The sequence below is a fragment of the Harpia harpyja genome, unplaced genomic scaffold, assembly GCF_026419915.1.
Source record: "Harpia harpyja isolate bHarHar1 unplaced genomic scaffold, bHarHar1 primary haplotype scaffold_47a, whole genome shotgun sequence".
Classification (NCBI taxonomy): Eukaryota; Metazoa; Chordata; class Aves; order Accipitriformes; family Accipitridae; genus Harpia; species Harpia harpyja.
In genome coordinates this window covers 359138-376434 of record NW_026293404.1, presented here as the reverse complement: position 1 = coordinate 376434, position 17297 = coordinate 359138, and positions in this window count along the sequence as shown.

Genomic DNA, 17297 nt, shown 5'->3' with positions numbered 1-17297 from the left:
ATAGAGTCCAAATCTGAATTTCTAGGGTCCAAAATCTTCATTTTGCCTTCCAAGTGCTCATTTTAGGCTCCAAACCTCTCGTTTTCAGGGTGCAAAGGCTTAGTTTTACTTTGCAGAGTCTAATGTTCAGGGTCCAAAGCATCAGTTTTCGATTCCAGACAGGCATTTTTAGGGTCCAAGGCACATGTGGAGGGACCAAGCCCTATATTTGGAGGCTCCAAAGTTAAAGGGTTCACGCTTTTAAGGATCAAAGATGCATTTTCAGGGCCCAGAGCATCATCTTTGTGCCCCAAAGTCTGATCTGGAAGGTCCAAACTCTCTTTATAGAGTCCAAGTCTGAATTTCTAGGGTCCAAAATCTTCATTTTGCCTTCCAAATGCTCATTTTAGGCTCCAAACCCCTCGTTTTGAGGGTGCAAAGGCTTAGTTTTAGTTTGCAGAGTCTAATGTTCAGGGTCCAGAGCATCAGTTTTCGATTCCAGACAGGCATTTTTAGGGTCCAAGGCACATGTGGAGGGACCAAGCCCCCATTTGGAGGGTCCAAAGTTCCAGGGTTCACGCTTTTAAGGTTCAAAGATGCATTTTCAGGGCCCAGAGCATCATTTTTATGCCCCAAAGTCTGATTTGGAAGGTCCAAAGCCTCATTTGCAGAGTCCAAAGCTGCATTTCTAGGGTCCAAAATCTTCATTTTGCCTTCCAAATGCTCATTTTAGGCTCCAAACCCCTCGTTTTCAGGGTGCAAAGGCTTAGTTTTACTTTGCAGAGTCTAATGTTCAGGGTCCAAAGCATCAGTTTTCGATTCCAGACAGGCATTTTTAGGGTCCAAGGCACATGTGGAGTGTCCAAGCCCTATATTTGGAGGGTCCAAAGTTCCAGGGTTCACGCTTTTAAGGATCAAAGATGCATTTTCAGGGCCCAGAGCATCATCTTTGTGCCCCAAAGTCTGATCTGGAAGGTCCAAACTCTCTTCATAGAGTCCAAATCTGAATTTCTAGGGTCCAAAATCTTCATTTTGCCTTCCAAATGCTCATTTTAGGCTCCAAACCCCTCGTTTTGAGGGTGCAAAGGCTTAGTTTTACTTTGCAGAGTCTAATGTTCAGGGTCCAAAGCATCAGTTTTCGATTCCAGGCAGGCATTTTTAGGGTCCAAGGCACATGTGGAGTGTCCAAGCCCTATATTTGGAGGGTCCAAAGTTCCAGGGTTCACGCTTTTAAGGATCAAAGATGCATTTTCAGGGCCCAGAGCATCATCTTTGTGCCCCAAAGTCTGATCTGGAAGGTCCAAACTCTCTTCATAGAGTCCAAATCTGAATTTCTAGGGTCCAAAATCTTCATTTTGCCTTCCAAATGCTCATTTTAGGCTCCAAACCCCTCGTTTTGAGGGTGCAAAGGCTTAGTTGTAGTTTGCAGAGTCTAATGTTCAGGGTCCAAAGCATCAGTTTTCGATTCCAGACAGGCATTTTTAGAGTCCGAGACACATGTGGCGGGACCAAGCCCTCATTTGGAGGGTCCAAAGTTCCAGGGTTCACGCTTTTAAGGTTCAAAGATGCATTTTCAGGGCCCAGAGCATCATCTTTGTGCCCCAAAGTCTGATCTGGAAGGTCCAAACTCTCTTTATAGAGTCCAAATCTGAATTTCTAGGGTCCAAAATCTTTATTTTGCCTTCCAAGTGCTCATTTTAGGCTCCAAACCTCTCGTTTTCAGGGTGCAAAGGCTTAGTTTTACTTTGCAGAGTCTAATGTTCAGGGTCCAAAGCATCAGTTTTCGATTCCAGACAGGCATTTTTAGGGTCCAAGGCACATGTGGAGGGACCAAGCCCCCATTTGGAGGGTCCAAAGTTCCAGGGTTCACGTTTTTAAGGTTCAAAGATGCATTTTCAGGGCCCAGAGCATCATTTTTATGCCCCAAAGTCTGATTTGGAAGGTCCAAACTCTCTTCATAGAGTCCAAATCTGAATTTCTAGGGTCCAAAATCTTTATTTTGCCTTCCAAGTGCTCATTTTAGGCTCCAAACCCCTCGTTTTCAGGGTGCAAATGCTTAGTTTTACTTTGCAGAGTCTAATGTTCAGGGTCCAGAGCAATAGTTTTCGATTCCAGACAGGTATTTTTAGAGTCCGAGACACATGTGGAGGGACCAAGCCCTCATTTGGAGGGTCCAAAGTTCCAGGGTTCACGCTTTTAAAGTTCAAAGATGCATTTTCAGGGCCCAGAGCATCATTTTTATGCCCCAAAGTCTGATTTGGAAGGTCCAAAGCCTCATTTGCAGAGTCCAAAGCTGCATTTCTAGGGTCCAAAATCTTCATTTTGCCTTCCAAATGCTCATTTTAGGCTCCAAACCCCTCGTTTTCAGGGTGCAAAGGCTTAGTTTTACTTTGCAGAGTCTAATGTTCAGGGTCCAAAGCATCAGTTTTCGATTCCAGACAGGCATTTTTAGGGTCCAAGGCACATGTGGAGTGTCCAAGCCCTATATTTGGAGGGTCCAAAGTTCCAGGGTTCACGCTTTTAAGGATCAAAGATGCATTTTCAGGGCCCAGAGCATCATCTTTGTGCCCCAAAGTCTGATCTGGAAGGTCCAAACTCTCTTCATAGAGTCCAAATCTGAATTTCTAGGGTCCAAAATCTTTATTTTGCCTTCCAAATGCTCATTTTAGGCTCCAAACCCCTCGTTTTCAGGGTGCAAAGGCTTAGTTTTACTTTGCAGAGTCTAATGTTCAGGGTCCAAATCATCAGTTTTTGATTCCAGACAGGCATTTTTAGGGTCCAAGGCACATGTGGAGGGACCAAGCCCCCATTTGGAGGGTCCAAAGTTCCAGGGTTCACTCTTTTAAGGATCAAAGATGCATTTTCAGGGCCCAGAGCATCATTTTTATGCCCCAAAGTCTGATTTGGAAGGTCCAAACTCTCTTCATAGAGTCCAAATCTGAATTTCTAGGGTCCAAAATCTTCATTTTGCCTTCCTTATGCTCATTTTAGGCTCCAAACCCCTCGTTTTCAGGGTGCAAAGGCTTAGTTTTACTTTGCAGAGTCTAATGTTCAGGGTCCAGAGCATCAGTTTTCGATTCCAGACAGGTATTTTTAGAGTCCGAGACACATGTGGAGGGACCAAGCCCCCATTTGGAGGGTCCAAAGTTCCAGGGTTCACGCTTTTAAGGATCAAAGATGCATTTTCAGGGCCCAGAGCATCATTTTTATGCCCCAAAGTCTGATTTGGAAGGTCCAAAGCCTCATTTGCAGAGTCCAAAGCTGCATTTCTAGGGTCCAAAATCTTCATTTTGCCTTCCAAATGCTCATTTTAGGCTCCAAACCCCTCGTTTTCAGGGTGCAAAGGCTTAGTTTTACTTTGCAGAGTCTAATGTTCAGGGTCCAAAGCATCAGTTTTCGATTCCAGACAGGCATTTTTAGGGTCCAAGGCACATGTGGAGGGACCAAGCCCCCATTTGGAGGGTCCAAAGTTCCAGGGTTCACGCTTTTAAGGATCAAAGATGCATTTTCAGGGCCCAGAGCATCATTTTTATGCCCCAAAGTCTGATTTGGAAGGTCCAAAGCCTCATTTGCAGAGTGCAAAGCTGCATTTCTAGGGTCCAAAATCTTCATTTTGCCTTCCAAATGCTCATTTTAGGCTCCAAACCCCTCGTTTTCAGGGTGCAAAGGCTTAGTTTTACTTTGCAGAGTCTAATGTTCAGGGTCCAAAGCATCAGTTTTCGATTCCAGACAGGCATTTTTAGGGTCCAAGGCACATGTGGAGTGTCCAAGCCCTATATTTGGAGGGTCCAAAGTTCCAGGGTTCACGCTTTTAAGGATCAAAGATGCATTTTCAGGGCCCAGAGCATCATCTTTGTGCCCCAAAGTCTGATCTGGAAGGTCCAAACTCTCTTCATAGAGTCCAAATCTGAATTTCTAGGGTCCAAAATCTTTATTTTGCCTTCCAAGTGCTCATTTTAGGCTCCAAACCCCTCGTTTTGAGGGTGCAAAGGCTTAGTTTTACTTTGCAGAGTCTAATGTTCAGGGTCCAAAGCATCAGTTTTCGATTCCAGACAGGCATTTTTAGGGTCCAAGGCACATGTGGAGGGACCAAGCCCCCATTTGGAGGGTCCAAAGTTCCAGGGTTCACGCTTTTAAAGTTCAAAGATGCATTTTCAGGGCCCAGAGCATCATTTTTATGCCCCAAAGTCTGATTTGGAAGGTCCAAACTCTCTTCATAGAGTCCAAATCTGAATTTCTAGGGTCCAAAATCTTCATTTTGCCTTCCTTATGCTCATTTTAGGCTCCAAACCCCTCGTTTTCAGGGTGCAAAGGCTTAGTTTTACTTTGCAGAGTCTAATGTTCAGGGTCCAAAGCATCAGTTTTCGATTCCAGGCAGGCATTTTTAGGGTCCAAGGCACATGTGGAGTGTCCAAGCCCTATATTTGGAGGGTCCAAAGTTCCAGGGTTCACGCTTTTAAGGATCAAAGATGCATTTTCAGGGCCCAGAGCATCATTTTTATGCCCCAAAGTCTGATTTGGAAGGTCCAAACTCTCTTCATAGAGTCCAAATCTGAATTTCTAGGGTCCAAAATCTTTATTTTGCCTTCCAAGTGCTCATTTTAGGCTCCAAACCCCTCGTTTTCAGGGTGCAAATGCTTAGTTTTAGTTTGCAGAGTCTAATGTTCAGGGTCCAGAGCAATAGTTTTCGATTCCAGACAGGTATTTTTAGAGTCCGAGACACATGTGGAGGGACCAAGCCCTCATTTGGAGGGTCCAAAGTTCCAGGGTTCACGCTTTTAAAGTTCAAAGATGCATTTTCAGGGCCCAGAGCATCATTTTTATGCCCCAAAGTCTGATTTGGAAGGTCCAAAGCCTCATTTGCAGAGTCCAAAGCTGCATTTCTAGGGTCCAAAATCTTCATTTTGCCTTCCAAATGCTCATTTTAGGCTCCAAACCCCTCGTTTTCAGGGTGCAAAGGCTTAGTTTTACTTTGCAGAGTCTAATGTTCAGGGTCCAAAGCATCAGTTTTCGATTCCAGACAGGCATTTTTAGAGTCCGAGACACATGTGGAGTGTCCAAGCCCTATATTTGGAGGGTCCAAAGTTAAAGGGTTCACGCTTTTAAGGATCAAAGATGCATTTTCAGGGCCCAGAGCATCATCTTTGTGCCCCAAAGTCTGATCTGGAAGGTCCAAACTCTCTTTATAGAGTCCAAATCTGAATTTCTAGGGTCCAAAATCTTCATTTTGCCTTCCAAATGCTCATTTTAGGCTCCAAACCCCTCGTTTTCAGGGTGCAAAGGCTTAGTTTTACTTTGCAGAGTCTAATGTTCAGGGTCCAGAGCATCAGTTTTCGATTCCAGACAGGCATTTTTAGGGTCCAAGGCACATGTGGAGGGACCAAGCCCCCATTTGTAGGGTCCAAAGTTCCAGGGTTCACGCTTTTAAGGATCAAAGATGCATTTTCATGGCCCAGAGCATCATTTTTATGCCCCAAAGTCTGATTTGGAAGGTCCAAAGCCTCATTTGCAGAGTCCAAAGCTGCATTTCTAGGGTCCAAAATCTTCATTTTGCCTTCCAAATGCTCATTTTAGGCTCCAAACCCCTCGTTTTCAGGGTGCAAAGGCTTAGTTTTACTTTGCAGAGTCTAATGTTCAGGGTCCAAAGCATCAGTTTTCGATTCCAGACAGGCATTTTTAGGGTCCAAGGCACATGTGGAGGGTCCAAGCCCTATATTTGGAGGGTCCAAAGTTCCAGGGTTCACGCTTTTAAGGATCAAAGATGCATTTTCAGGGCCCAGAGCATCATCTTTGTGCCCCAAAGTCTGATCTGGAAGGTCCAAACTCTCTTCATAGAGTCCAAATCTGAATTTCTAGGGTCCAAAATCTTCATTTTGCCTTCCAAATGCTCATTTTAGGCTCCAAACCCCTCGTATTGAGGGTGCAAAGGCTTAGTTTTACTTTGCAGAGTCTAATGTTCAGGGTCCAAAGCATCAGTTTTCGATTCCAGACAGGCATTTTTAGGGTCCAAGGCACATGTGGAGTGTCCAAGCCCTATATTTGGAGGGTCCAAAGTTCCAGGGTTCACGCTTTTAAGGATCAAAGATGCATTTTCAGGGCCCAGAGCATCATTTTTATGCCCCAAAGTCTGATTTGGAAGGTCCAAAGCCTCATTTGCAGAGTCCAAAGCTGCATTTCTAGGGTCCAAAATCTTCATTTTGCCTTCCAAATGCTCATTTTAGGCTCCAAACCCCTCGTTTTGAGGGTGCAAAGCTTAGTTTTACTTTGCAGAGTCTAATGTTCAGGGTCCAAAGCATCAGTTTTCGATTCCAGACAGGCATTTTTAGGGTCCAAGGCACATGTGGAGGGACCAAGCCCCCATTTGGAGGGTCCAAAGTTCCAGGGTTCACGCTTTTAAGGATCAAAGATGCATTTTCAGGGCCCAGAGCATCATTTTTATGCCCCAAAGTCTGATTTGGAAGGTCCAAAGCCTCATTTGCAGAGTGCAAAGCTGCATTTCTAGGGTCCAAAATCTTCATTTTGCCTTCCAAATGCTCATTTTAGGCTCCAAACCCCTCGTTTTCAGGGTGCAAAGGCTTAGTTTTACTTTGCAGAGTCTAATGTTCAGGGTCCAAAGCATCAGTTTTCGATTCCAGACAGGCATTTTTAGGGTCCAAGGCACATGTGGAGTGTCCAAGCCCTATATTTGGAGGTTCCAAAGTTCCAGGGTTCACGCTTTTAAGGATCAAAGATGCATTTTCAGGGCCCAGAGCATCATCTTTGTGCCCCAAAGTCTGATCTGGAAGGTCCAAACTCTCTTCATAGAGTCCAAATCTGAATTTCTAGGGTCCAAAATCTTTATTTTGCCTTCCAAGTGCTCATTTTAGGCTCCAAACCCCTCGTTTTCAGGGTGCAAAGGCTTAGTTTTACTTTGCAGAGTCTAATGTTCAGGGTCCAAAGCATCAGTTTTCGATTCCAGACAGGCATTTTTAGGGTCCAAGGCACATGTGGAGGGACCAAGCCCCCATTTGGAGGGTCCAAAGTTCCAGGGTTCACGCTTTTAAAGTTCAAAGATGCATTTTCAGGGCCCAGAGCATCATTTTTATGCCCCAAAGTCTGATTTGGAAGGTCCAAACTCTCTTCATAGAGTCCAAATCTGAATTTCTAGGGTCCAAAATCTTTATTTTGCCTTCCAAGTGCTCATTTTAGGCTCCAAACCCCTCGTTTTGAGGGTGCAAATGCTTAGTTTTAGTTTGCAGAGTCTAATGTTCAGGGTCCAGAGCAATAGTTTTCGATTCCAGACAGGTATTTTTAGAGTCCGAGACACATGTGGAGGGACCAAGCCCTCATTTGGAGGGTCCAAAGTTCCAGGGTTCACGCTTTTAAAGTTCAAAGATGCATTTTCAGGGCCCAGAGCATCATTTTTATGCCCCAAAGTCTGATTTGGAAGGTCCAAAGCCTCATTTGCAGAGTCCAAAGCTGCATTTCTAGGGTCCAAAATCTTCATTTTGCCTTCCAAATGCTCATTTTAGGCTCCAAACCCCTCGTTTTCAGGGTGCAAAGGCTTAGTTTTACTTTGCAGAGTCTAATGTTCAGGGTCCAAAGCATCAGTTTTCGATTCCAGACAGGCATTTTTAGAGTCCGAGACACATGTGGAGTGTCCAAGCCCTATATTTGGAGGGTCCAAAGTTAAAGGGTTCACGCTTTTAAGGATCAAAGATGCATTTTCAGGGCCCAGAGCATCATCTTTGTGCCCCAAAGTCTGATCTGGAAGGTCCAAACTCTCTTTATAGAGTCCAAATCTGAATTTCTAGGGTCCAAAATCTTCATTTTGCCTTCCAAATGCTCATTTTAGGCTCCAAACCCCTCGTTTTCAGGGTGCAAAGGCTTAGTTTTACTTTGCAGAGTCTAATGTTCAGGGTCCAGAGCATCAGTTTTCGATTCCAGACAGGCATTTTTAGGGTCCAAGGCACATGTGGAGGGACCAAGCCCCCATTTGTAGGGTCCAAAGTTCCAGGGTTCACGCTTTTAAGGATCAAAGATGCATTTTCAGGGCCCAGAGCATCATTTTTATGCCCCAAAGTCTGATTTGGAAGGTCCAAAGCCTCATTTGCAGAGTCCAAAGCTGCATTTCTAGGGTCCAAAATCTTCATTTTGCCTTCCAAATGCTCATTTTAGGCTCCAAACCCCTCGTTTTCAGGGTGCAAAGGCTTAGTTTTACTTTGCAGAGTCTAATGTTCAGGGTCCAAAGCATCAGTTTTCGATTCCAGACAGGCATTTTTAGGGTCCAAGGCACATGTGGAGTGTCCAAGCCCTATATTTGGAGGGTCCAAAGTTCCAGGGTTCACGCTTTTAAGGATCAAAGATGCATTTTCAGGGCCCAGAGCATCATCTTTGTGCCCCAAAGTCTGATCTGGAAGGTCCAAACTCTCTTCATAGAGTCCAAATCTGAATTTCTAGGGTCCAAAATCTTCATTTTGCCTTCCAAATGCTCATTTTAGGCTCCAAACCCCTCGTATTGAGGGTGCAAAGGCTTAGTTTTACTTTGCAGAGTCTAATGTTCAGGGTCCAAAGCATCAGTTTTCGATTCCAGACAGGCATTTTTAGGGTCCAAGGCACATGTGGAGTGTCCAAGCCCTATATTTGGAGGGTCCAAAGTTCCAGGGTTCACGCTTTTAAGGTTCAAAGATGCATTTTCAGGGCCCAGAGCATCATCTTTGTGCCCCAAAGTCTGATCTGGAAGGTCCAAACTCTCTTTATAGAGTCCAAATCTGAATTTCTAGGGTCCAAAATCTTCATTTTGCCTTCCAAATGCTCATTTTAGGCTCCAAACCCCTCGTTTTGAGGGTGCAAAGGCTTAGTTTTACTTTGCAGAGTCTAATGTTCAGGGTCCAAAGCATCAGTTTTCGATTCCAGACAGGCATTTTTAGGGTCCAAGGCACATGTGGAGTGTCCAAGCCCTATATTTGGAGGGTCCAAAGTTCCAGGGTTCACGCTTTTAAGGATCAAAGATGCATTTTCAGGGCCCAGAGCATCATCTTTGTGCCCCAAAGTCTGATCTGGAAGGTCCAAACTCTCTTCATAGAGTCCAAATCTGAATTTCTAGGGTCCAAAATCTTCATTTTGCCTTCCAAATGCTCATTTTAGGCTCCAAACCCCTCGTTTTCAGGGTGCAAATGCTTAGTTTTAGTTTGCAGAGTCTAATGTTCAGGGTCCAGAGCAATAGTTTTCGATTCCAGACAGGTATTTTTAGAGTCCGAGACACATGTGGAGGGACCAAGCCCTCATTTGGAGGGTCCAAAGTTCCAGGGTTCACGCTTTTAAAGTTCAAAGATGCATTTTCAGGGCCCAGAGCATCATTTTTATGCCCCAAAGTCTGATTTGGAAGGTCCAAAGCCTCATTTGCAGAGTCCAAAGCTGCATTTCTAGGGTCCAAAATCTTCATTTTGCCTTCCAAATGCTCATTTTAGGCTCCAAACCCCTCGTTTTCAGGGTGCAAAGGCTTAGTTTTACTTTGCAGAGTCTAATGTTCAGGGTCCAAAGCATCAGTTTTCGATTCCAGACAGGCATTTTTAGAGTCCGAGACACATGTGGAGTGTCCAAGCCCTATATTTGGAGGGTCCAAAGTTAAAGGGTTCACGCTTTTAAGGATCAAAGATGCATTTTCAGGGCCCAGAGCATCATCTTTGTGCCCCAAAGTCTGATCTGGAAGGTCCAAACTCTCTTTATAGAGTCCAAATCTGAATTTCTAGGGTCCAAAATCTTCATTTTGCCTTCCAAATGCTCATTTTAGGCTCCAAACCCCTCGTTTTCAGGGTGCAAAGGCTTAGTTTTACTTTGCAGAGTCTAATGTTCAGGGTCCAGAGCATCAGTTTTCGATTCCAGACAGGCATTTTTAGGGTCCAAGGCACATGTGGAGGGACCAAGCCCCCATTTGGAGGGTCCAAAGTTCCAGGGTTCACGCTTTTAAGGATCAAAGATGCATTTTCAGGGCCCAGAGCATCATTTTTATGCCCCAAAGTCTGATTTGGAAGGTCCAAAGCCTCATTTGCAGAGTCCAAAGCTGCATTTCTAGGGTCCAAAATCTTCATTTTGCCTTCCAAATGCTCATTTTAGGCTCCAAACCCCTCGTTTTCAGGGTGCAAAGGCTTAGTTTTACTTTGCAGAGTCTAATGTTCAGGGTCCAAAGCATCAGTTTTCGATTCCAGACAGGCATTTTTAGGGTCCAAGGCACATGTGGAGTGTCCAAGCCCTATATTTGGAGGGTCCAAAGTTCCAGGGTTCACGCTTTTAAGGATCAAAGATGCATTTTCAGGGCCCAGAGCATCATCTTTGTGCCCCAAAGTCTGATCTGGAAGGTCCAAACTCTCTTCATAGAGTCCAAATCTGAATTTCTAGGGTCCAAAATCTTCATTTTGCCTTCCAAATGCTCATTTTAGGCTCCAAACCCCTCGTATTGAGGGTGCAAAGGCTTAGTTTTACTTTGCAGAGTCTAATGTTCAGGGTCCAAAGCATCAGTTTTCGATTCCAGACAGGCATTTTTAGGGTCCAAGGCACATGTGGAGTGTCCAAGCCCTATATTTGGAGGGTCCAAAGTTCCAGGGTTCACGCTTTTAAGGTTCAAAGATGCATTTTCAGGGCCCAGAGCATCATCTTTGTGCCCCAAAGTCTGATCTGGAAGGTCCAAACTCTCTTTATAGAGTCCAAATCTGAATTTCTAGGGTCCAAAATCTTCATTTTGCCTTCCAAATGCTCATTTTAGGCTCCAAACCCCTCGTTTTGAGGGTGCAAAGGCTTAGTTTTACTTTGCAGAGTCTAATGTTCAGGGTCCAAAGCATCAGTTTTCGATTCCAGACAGGCATTTTTAGGGTCCAAGGCACATGTGGAGTGTCCAAGCCCTATATTTGGAGGGTCCAAAGTTCCAGGGTTCACGCTTTTAAGGTTCAAAGATGCATTTTCAGGGCCCAGAGCATCATCTTTGTGCCCCAAAGTCTGATCTGGAAGGTCCAAACTCTCTTTATAGAGTCCAAATCTGAATTTCTAGGGTCCAAAATCTTCATTTTGCCTTCCAAATGCTCATTTTAGGCTCCAAACCCCTCGTTTTGAGGGTGCAAAGGCTTAGTTTTACTTTGCAGAGTCTAATGTTCAGGGTCCAAAGCATCAGTTTTCGATTCCAGACAGGCATTTTTAGGGTCCAAGGCACATGTGGAGTGTCCAAGCCCTATATTTGGAGGGTCCAAAGTTCCAGGGTTCACGCTTTTAAGGATCAAAGATGCATTTTCAGGGCCCAGAGCATCATCTTTGTGCCCCAAAGTCTGATCTGGAAGGTCCAAACTCTCTTCATAGAGTCCAAATCTGAATTTCTAGGGTCCAAAATCTTCATTTTGCCTTCCAAATGCTCATTTTAGGCTCCAAACCCCTCGTTTTCAGGGTGCAAATGCTTAGTTTTAGTTTGCAGAGTCTAATGTTCAGGGTCCAGAGCAATAGTTTTCGATTCCAGACAGGTATTTTTAGAGTCCGAGACACATGTGGAGGGACCAAGCCCTCATTTGGAGGGTCCAAAGTTCCAGGGTTCACGCTTTTAAAGTTCAAAGATGCATTTTCAGGGCCCAGAGCATCATTTTTATGCCCCAAAGTCTGATTTGGAAGGTCCAAAGCCTCATTTGCAGAGTCCAAAGCTGCATTTCTAGGGTCCAAAATCTTCATTTTGCCTTCCAAATGCTCATTTTAGGCTCCAAACCCCTCGTTTTCAGGGTGCAAAGGCTTAGTTTTACTTTGCAGAGTCTAATGTTCAGGGTCCAAAGCATCAGTTTTCGATTCCAGACAGGCATTTTTAGAGTCCGAGACACATGTGGAGTGTCCAAGCCCTATATTTGGAGGGTCCAAAGTTAAAGGGTTCACGCTTTTAAGGATCAAAGATGCATTTTCAGGGCCCAGAGCATCATCTTTGTGCCCCAAAGTCTGATCTGGAAGGTCCAAACTCTCTTTATAGAGTCCAAATCTGAATTTCTAGGGTCCAAAATCTTCATTTTGCCTTCCAAATGCTCATTTTAGGCTCCAAACCCCTCGTTTTCAGGGTGCAAAGGCTTAGTTTTACTTTGCAGAGTCTAATGTTCAGGGTCCAGAGCATCAGTTTTCGATTCCAGACAGGCATTTTTAGGGTCCAAGGCACATGTGGAGGGACCAAGCCCCCATTTGGAGGGTCCAAAGTTCCAGGGTTCACGCTTTTAAGGATCAAAGATGCATTTTCAGGGCCCAGAGCATCATTTTTATGCCCCAAAGTCTGATTTGGAAGGTCCAAAGCCTCATTTGCAGAGTCCAAAGCTGCATTTCTAGGGTCCAAAATCTTCATTTTGCCTTCCAAATGCTCATTTTAGGCTCCAAACCCCTCGTTTTCAGGGTGCAAAGGCTTAGTTTTACTTTGCAGAGTCTAATGTTCAGGGTCCAAAGCATCAGTTTTCGATTCCAGACAGGCATTTTTAGGGTCCAAGGCACATGTGGAGTGTCCAAGCCCTATATTTGGAGGGTCCAAAGTTCCAGGGTTCACGCTTTTAAGGATCAAAGATGCATTTTCAGGGCCCAGAGCATCATCTTTGTGCCCCAAAGTCTGATCTGGAAGGTCCAAACTCTCTTCATAGAGTCCAAATCTGAATTTCTAGGGTCCAAAATCTTCATTTTGCCTTCCAAATGCTCATTTTAGGCTCCAAACCCCTCGTATTGAGGGTGCAAAGGCTTAGTTTTACTTTGCAGAGTCTAATGTTCAGGGTCCAAAGCATCAGTTTTCGATTCCAGACAGGCATTTTTAGGGTCCAAGGCACATGTGGAGTGTCCAAGCCCTATATTTGGAGGGTCCAAAGTTCCAGGGTTCACGCTTTTAAGGTTCAAAGATGCATTTTCAGGGCCCAGAGCATCATCTTTGTGCCCCAAAGTCTGATCTGGAAGGTCCAAACTCTCTTTATAGAGTCCAAATCTGAATTTCTAGGGTCCAAAATCTTCATTTTGCCTTCCAAATGCTCATTTTAGGCTCCAAACCCCTCGTTTTGAGGGTGCAAAGGCTTAGTTTTACTTTGCAGAGTCTAATGTTCAGGGTCCAAAGCATCAGTTTTCGATTCCAGACAGGCATTTTTAGGGTCCAAGGCACATGTGGAGTGTCCAAGCCCTATATTTGGAGGGTCCAAAGTTCCAGGGTTCACGCTTTTAAGGATCAAAGATGCATTTTCAGGGCCCAGAGCATCATCTTTGTGCCCCAAAGTCTGATCTGGAAGGTCCAAACTCTCTTCATAGAGTCCAAATCTGAATTTCTAGGGTCCAAAATCTTCATTTTGCCTTCCAAATGCTCATTTTAGGCTCCAAACCCCTCGTTTTCAGGGTGCAAATGCTTAGTTTTAGTTTGCAGAGTCTAATGTTCAGGGTCCAGAGCAATAGTTTTCGATTCCAGACAGGTATTTTTAGAGTCCGAGACACATGTGGAGGGACCAAGCCCCCATTTGGAGGGTCCAAAGTTCCAGGGTTCACGCTTTTAAGGATCAAAGATGCATTTTCAGGGCCCAGAGCATCATTTTTATGCCCCAAAGTCTGATTTGGAAGGTCCAAAGCCTCATTTGCAGAGTGCAAAGCTGCATTTCTAGGGTCCAAAATCTTCATTTTGCCTTCCAAATGCTCATTTTAGGCTCCAAACCCCTCGTTTTCAGGGTGCAAAGGCTTAGTTTTACTTTGCAGAGTCTAATGTTCAGGGTCCAAAGCATCAGTTTTCGATTCCAGACAGGCATTTTTAGGGTCCAAGACACATGTGGAGTGTCCAAGCCCTATATTTGGAGGGTCCAAAGTTCCAGGGTTCACGCTTTTAAGGATCAAAGATGCATTTTCAGGGCCCAGAGCATCATCTTTGTGCCCCAAAGTCTGATCTGGAAGGTCCAAACTCTCTTTATAGAGTCCAAATCTGAATTTCTAGGGTCCAAAATCTTTATTTTGCCTTCCAAGTGCTCATTTTAGGCTCCAAACCTCTCGTTTTCAGGGTGCAAAGGCTTAGTTTTACTTTGCAGAGTCTAATGTTCAGGGTCCAAAGCATCAGTTTTCGATTCCAGACAGGCATTTTTAGGGTCCAAGGCACATGTGGAGGGACCAAGCCCCCATTTGGAGGGTCCAAAGTTCCAGGGTTCACGCTTTTAAGGTTCAAAGATGCATTTTCAGGGCCCAGAGCATCATTTTTATGCCCCAAAGTCTGATTTGGAAGGTCCAAACTCTCTTCATAGAGTCCAAATCTGAATTTCTAGGGTCCAAAATCTTTATTTTGCCTTCCAAGTGCTCATTTTAGGCTCCAAACCCCTCGTTTTCAGGGTGCAAAGGCTTAGTTTTACTTTGCAGAGTCTAATGTTCAGGGTCCAAAGCATCAGTTTTCGATTCCAGACAGGCATTTTTAGGGTCCAAGGCACATGTGGAGTGTCCAAGCCCTATATTTGGAGGGTCCAAAGTTCCAGGGTTCACGCTTTTAAGGATCAAAGATGCATTTTCAGGGCCCAGAGCATCATCTTTGTGCCCCAAAGTCTGATCTGGAAGGTCCAAACTCTCTTCATAGAGTCCAAATCTGAATTTCTAGGGTCCAAAATCTTCATTTTGCCTTCCAAATGCTCATTTTAGGCTCCAAACCCCTCGTTTTGAGGGTGCAAAGGCTTAGTTTTACTTTGCAGAGTCTAATGTTCAGGGTCCAAAGCATCAGTTTTCGATTCCAGGCAGGCATTTTTAGGGTCCAAGGCACATGTGGCGGGACCAAGCCCCCATTTGGAGGGTCCAAAGTTCCAGGGTTCACGCTTTTAAGGATCAAAGATGCATTTTCAGGGCCCAGAGCATCATCTTTGTGCCCCAAAGTCTGATCTGGAAGGTCCAAACTCTCTTTATAGAGTCCAAATCTGAATTTCTAGGGTCCAAAATCTTTATTTTGCCTTCCAAGTGCTCATTTTAGGCTCCAAACCTCTCGTTTTCAGGGTGCAAAGGCTTAGTTTTACTTTGCAGAGTCTAATGTTCAGGGTCCAAAGCATCAGTTTTCGATTCCAGACAGGCATTTTTAGGGTCCAAGGCACATGTGGAGGGACCAAGCCCCCATTTGGAGGGTCCAAAGTTCCAGGGTTCACGTTTTTAAGGTTCAAAGATGCATTTTCAGGGCCCAGAGCATCATTTTTATGCCCCAAAGTCTGATTTGGAAGGTCCAAACTCTCTTCATAGAGTCCAAATCTGAATTTCTAGGGTCCAAAATCTTTATTTTGCCTTCCAAGTGCTCATTTTAGGCTCCAAACCCCTCGTTTTGAGGGTGTAAATGCTTAGTTTTAGTTTGCAGAGTCTAATGTTCAGGGTCCAAAGCATCAGTTTTCGATTCCAGACAGGCATTTTTAGGGTCCAAGGCACATGTGGAGGGACCAAGCCCCCATTTGGAGGGTCCAAAGTTCCAGGGTTCACACTTTTAAGGATCAAAGATGCATTTTCAGGGCCCAGAGCATCATTTTTATGCCCCAAAGTCTGATTTGGAAGGTCCAAACTCTCTTCATAGAGTCCAAATCTGAATTTCTAGGGTCCAAAATCCTTATTTTGCCTTCCAAGTGCTCATTTTAGGCTCCAAACCCCTCGTTTTCAGGGTGCAAATGCTTAGTTTTAGTTTGCAGAGTCTAATGTTCAGGGTCCAGAGCAATAGTTTTCGATTCCAGACAGGTATTTTTAGAGTCCGAGACACATGTGGAGGGACCAAGCCCCCATTTGGAGGGTCCAAAGTTCCAGGGTTCACGCTTTTAAGGATCAAAGATGCATTTTCAGGGCCCAGAGCATCATTTTTATGCCCCAAAGTCTGATTTGGAAGGTCCAAAGCCTCATTTGCAGAGTCCAAAGCTGCATTTCTAGGGTCCAAAATCTTCATTTTGCCTTCCAAATGCTCATTTTAGGCTCCAAACCCCTCGTTTTCAGGGTGCAAAGGCTTAGTTTTACTTTGCAGAGTCTAATGTTCAGGGTCCAAAGCATCAGTTTTCGATTCCAGACAGGCATTTTTAGGGTCCAAGGCACATGTGGAGTGTCCAAGCCCTATATTTGGAGGGTCCAAAGTTCCAGGGTTCACGCTTTTAAGGATCAAAGATGCATTTTCAGGGCCCAGAGCATCATCTTTGTGCCCCAAAGTCTGATCTGGAAGGTCCAAACTCTCTTCATAGAGTCCAAATCTGAATTTCTAGGGTCCAAAATCTTTATTTTGCCTTCCAAGTGCTCATTTTAGGCTCCAAACCCCTCGTTTTCAGGGTGCAAAGGCTTAGTTTTACTTTGCAGAGTCTAATGTTCAGGGTCCAAAGCATCAGTTTTCGATTCCAGACAGGCATTTTTAGGGTCCAAGGCACATGTGGAGGGACCAAGCCCCCATTTGGAGGGTCCAAAGTTCCAGGGTTCACTCTTTTAAGGTTCAAAGATGCATTTTCAGGGCCCAGAGCATCATTTTTATGCCCCAAAGTCTGATTTGGAAGGTCCAAACTCTCTTCATAGAGTCCAAATCTGAATTTCTAGGGTCCAAAATCTTCATTTTGCCTTCCTTATGCTCATTTTAGGCTCCAAACCCCTCGTTTTCAGGGTGCAAAGGCTTAGTTTTACTTTGCAGAGTCTAATGTTCAGGGTCCAGAGCAATAGTTTTCGATTCCAGACAGGTATTTTTAGAGTCCGAGACACATGTGGAGGGACCAAGCCCCCATTTGGAGGGTCCAAAGTTCCAGGGTTCACGCTTTTAAGGATCAAAGATGCATTTTCAGGGCCCAGAGCATCATTTTTATGCCCCAAAGTCTGATTTGGAAGGTCCAAAGCCTCATTTGCAGAGTCCAAAGCTGCATTTCTAGGGTCCAAAATCTTCATTTTGCCTTCCAAATGCTCATTTTAGGCTCCAAACCCCTCGTTTTCAGGGTGCAAAGGCTTAGTTTTACTTTGCAGAGTCTAATGTTCAGGGTCCAAAGCATCAGTTTTCGATTCCAGACAGGCATTTTTAGAGTCCGAGACACATGTGGAGTGTCCAAGCCCTATATTTGGAGGGTCCAAAGTTCCAGGGTTCACGCTTTTAAGGATCAAAGATGCATTTTCAGGGCCCAGAGCATCATCTTTGTGCCCCAAAGTCTGATCTGGAAGGTCCAAACTCTCTTTATAGAGTCCAAATCTGAATTTCTAGGGTCCAAAATCTTTATTTTGCCTTCCAAGTGCTCATTTTAGGCTCCAAACCTCTCGTTTTCAGGGTGCAAAGGCTTAGTTTTACTTTGCAGAGTCTAATGTTCAGGGTCCAAAGCATCAGTTTTCGATTCCAGACAGGCATTTTTAGGGTCCAAGGCACATGT